Genomic DNA, 4,497 nt, shown 5'->3' with positions numbered 1-4,497 from the left:
GAGTTAGAAAATAGTGAAAGAGATCAACTCAATAATGTAAGATTCTCAGGAGAATGAAGAGCTGCCAAAAGACTTGAGACAGGACAGACTGTCCGGAGAGACTCATTCTAGACCAAGTACAACTTAATTCTTTTTTCCTCTGCCTTAGTAATACACACCTTCTTTGTGTTATGCCCAGGTTTCACCCTCATGATTTCAGAAAAACTGTTCTCGAGTCATCTGCTAACTTATTTTTATCATATATATATATATATATATATATATATATATATATATATATACATATATATCGCAATTTCATTGACTTAACTAAAATTTATATCAATCTCTCCCACCCACTCAAACCATGTGTTTTTGAGAATTATGTATTCAAATGAGGCAGTATCAGAGAATAATTAAGATGAAGACTCTTGGGTCAGATTGCCTTGATTTAAAGTCAAAATCCAGCTATTGTTGGTGTGGCTCAGTGGATTGAGCACTGTCCTGCGAACTGAAATGTCGCCACTTTAATTCCGAGTCAGGGCACATGCCTGGGCTGTGGGCCAGGTCCCCAGTTGGGGGTATGTGAGAGGCAAACAATCAATGTGTCTCTCACACATTGATGTTTCTCTCCCTCCCTTTCTTCCTCTCTTCCCTTCTCTCTAAAAGTAAGTAAATGAAATATTTTTTATTAAATTCACCAATTATGATAAGTTTTAAAAAATAAAGCCAATATCCATGCCTTAACAAATATGTAAAAGTAGAAAAATTAGTTAACTTCTCCATGCTTCAGTAAAACAGGTGAAGGTACATAACTGAGGAGTCTTCCTTTTGGGGTCTGTAATTGACACCATCTTGTTGGGTGGGTCCGTAATTGACTAGCGGTAGCATTAGGGCTCCCCCTTCTGGTCTCCCAACTTTATTTTTTTTTACATTTGTTATTTTATTACAGTAACAAATAGCTATTGCAGTGAACTCTACATACATATACAAAATTATTATATTTAACTTCATATAGGGCAATATTTACATTTTAAAGTTACAACTTTTGAAGTTAGAAGATGAAGTACGGCTTAAGGTTTACAACAAAAAAACCAAAAATACACAAGACAAAAATAGAGTTGACAGTAAAAATATAGCCATCTGTTCGTGATACAACATGTGGAAACTCTTTGTCAGGAAGCTATATCTTCTTAATATGACTGTCCAAATTATTAAAATATGGATGATTCAGTGCCATTTTGCCAGAAATTTGATTGGCAGGTTTGAAGACTAACATCTTCAAGAGCAGATACAAGTCATTTTCATCCACGTCTTTGACATGGGTTGCTAGACTTCCTGGTTTCCACTTGGGGGATGTATTATTGTAGTCCTGTAAATTCCACTTCTGGTTGCTCAAAAAATTTTCATAGTTGGGGATACCTAAAGCTCTGAAAATTCTGAAGAGTTGATCAATTTATGAATCCTCATGGAAAAATGTTTGTTTAGTTGCTAGTTCTGTAAATATGGTGCTTATCCTTCAAATGTCAGCTGGAGTTGAATAGCAAGCTGATCCCAGCAATACTTCTAGAGATCTATACCAAAGTGTTACTACATCATATATATATACTCTAATAGGTATTCCAAAAGCTCTGGCAAGGTCAAAAGCAGCCAATTTAATTTCTCCTTTGTTATTCAATCAGTAGCACTTGAGGTTTTAAGTCTCTGTAAAGATCTGTGCTAGATTGACAAAACACAATTGTTTGCGTGATTTGGTACAAATAACTTTTTTAAAAGATTGTATTTATTTACTTTTAGAGAAAAGGGAAAGGAGGAAGAAAGGGAGAGAAATGTCAGTGTGCAAAATACATTGATCAGTTGCTTCTCACACACCCCCAACTGGGGATCCAGTCTGCAACCCAGAACGTGTCCTGACTGGGAGTCGAACCAGTGACCCCTCAGTTTGCAGTTCAGCACGCAATCCACTGAGCCACACCAGCCAGGGCTGGTACAATCAACTCTTTACAAGTGAAGAATCCATGAACTGACCAGGAGGGACAGAATCCAAGTATTTCTTTAGAACTATGGAAAGGTATTCAAAGATGATATATAACCTGGAATCCTGCATAAAACATATCTTCAAGACTGACTGTATTTAGATGACAAAGTTATTTTAGTAGAGAAATTTCCCGAATTGCAGTACTGCTAGGAACCCCATTCTGGTCTGCTTTTCTTCATAGCTACCACTTCACCTGTAGTTTTGTGTCTGTCCACCTTTATGCACAACTCCATAGGCACCTTCTCTAATTTTCTCTGTTTTGGTGTAGTCTTCCATAGTCAATCAATAGTTATGGTAGATGCCCCCTAATGACCCAACAGCAGCTACTGGGTCATTACTTTTGACCCAGGCATCACTTTTTCCTTCCCAACTCCATTTTAAATGAGGTTACCCTTCATTAATTTTCACAGAGGTTAGTAATCAGATTGCCACATTGCATCCTGATTTCCTCACTGGAACTAGCCTGAATGGAGCCACTGATGCTTGTGATCCTGGACTATCTACTGTAGAGTCACCTCAAGCTGATTTGTTTTCAAAATGTAGGTCAGACCTTGTGCTTCCAAATCAAGCATGTAATAGCTAACAAGCTATTCCTTATCTATTAAGGGAGGACACCAAGATAATCAAAGTTTGTAAATTACACTCTTTGGGGCTAAGAAACAGGCTGTTTATCTCCGTTTCCTTCGAGCAATAGAAAATGTGCAAATATCTGAGACAAATTCTCTGCTCTACCTTGTATTATAGGCAATAGAGTTTCCCTTCCCAACTGGCTTTTAAGTAGGCTCCACCAATTGGAGGCATCAGGAGAAAATTGAAATTTGGAAGGTGAGGGGGGAAGCTTAGGTATTTCTTCAAATATTTTAAAAAGTAATTATACCAATTCTACACAAATATTTACAGAGAATACAAAAGGAGGAAGAATATATCAATTTATTTTATAACTCTAGTATTACTTTTATACAAAATCTTGTAAAAAACCTAGTAAGAAAGAAATTGTGGGCAGTTCTCACTCATAAACATAGAAGCAAAACTCTTAAAATAATAGTAAACCAAATTTGGTGATATTTATCTATAAAACCAGTAAGGAACAAATAGAAAATAAAAAAATTTAAATGACATCATTTAAAATTTTTTAAACCATAAAATAGGAATACTTAGGAACAAAAGATGCACGAGGCTTCTATATAAAAAATCACAAAACATTACTGAGAAAAATTCAAAAGGATTTAATTATGTATGGATTATAAAACCTATTATTACAACAATATCAATTCTTCGCCCTGGCCAGTGTGGCTCAGTTGGTTGGAGCATTGTCCTGTAAACTGGAAGGGGTGGGTTCGATTCCCAGTCAGGGCACATGCCTAAGTTGCAGGTTTGGTGCCAGTCAGGGTGTGGACAAGAAGCAACTAATCAATGTTTCTCTGTTTCTCTCTGGAATCGATGTTTCTCTCCCTCTCTCTCTTCCTCCTTTCCCGTCTTTCTAAAGTCAATAAGCTTGTCCTTGAGTGATGATTTTAAAAAATCAACTCTCTCCCAGAAGATTTCTAGGTTCAGGGGAACTCTAAACATATCCCAGCAAGTATTTTCTTGCATATGAAAACTGACAAGCTGATTTTAAAATTTATATGGAAAAGCAAAGAGCCAGGAATAATATCATACTCATAAAAAAACATTACAGATGGGAATGTTTTCATGATTTTAAAGTATGCAAAATGTTTCATAAATTTGATTAGTTTAAAATTAAGAAATATCAAAAATACCATTAGGAGAAAAGGCTTTAAGAATATATATGTATATATATGTGTGTGTGTGTATATATATATATATATATATAAACAATAAGAGCATCATACAGAGAATATATAAAGAATGCCTATAAATTGAATAGGTAATACCCTCCCCGCAAAAGGGCAAGAGACTTGATGAGGCATTTCACAAAAGAGAATAGAGAATAAACATTTGAAAATATACTAAACAGTCATTAAAAAAATGCAAGTTGAGAGTCAACTACTATACATTGACCAAAACGACTAAAAATTAAAAAGAGTGAAAATGCCATGTTTGAAAAATTTTAAAGCTACTGGATCTCTCAAAACACTGATGATGTAAGTGTATATTGATGCAACTAATTTTAGTCCTTGAATAGGAAATGAAATCACGTGCATATCAAAAGATATGTAACACTGTTCACAGAAACATAATTTATTACAGCCAATTGGCTATTGCCCAAAAATCCATCAAGACAAGCCAAAACTAATCTATAGTGCCAGAAGTCAGTCTGTGGTTAACAGTGGGGAAGAGGTAGTAGCAGGAAGAAATTAAGAGAAAGGTTTCTGGGATCCTTGCCATAGTCTATTTCTTGAATTGGGTGTAATTACCAGAGCATGTTCACTTGTGATAATTTATTGATTACAGTTTGTGCACATCTCTGTATCTGTATATTTGTTGTACTTCAATAAATTTTTTAAAAGCCAAAACAG

At 35.3% G+C, this 4,497-nt stretch overlaps 1 pseudogene; it reads right to left on the bottom strand.

Annotated features, from left to right (window-relative positions):
- Nucleotides 1-1,162: 1,162 nt before the first annotated feature.
- On the bottom strand, nt 1,163-2,293 carry LOC119050273 (cyclin-dependent kinase 1-like; annotated as a pseudogene).
- Between the last annotated feature and the right edge of the window lie 2,204 nt (nt 2,294-4,497).

Source organism: Artibeus jamaicensis, unplaced genomic scaffold (genome assembly GCF_021234435.1).
Source record: "Artibeus jamaicensis isolate MK-2021 breed Jamaican fruit bat unplaced genomic scaffold, CSHL_Jam_final contig_797, whole genome shotgun sequence".
Taxonomy (NCBI): domain Eukaryota; kingdom Metazoa; phylum Chordata; class Mammalia; order Chiroptera; family Phyllostomidae; genus Artibeus; species Artibeus jamaicensis.
This window is presented reverse-complemented; position numbering and strand designations above follow the sequence as displayed.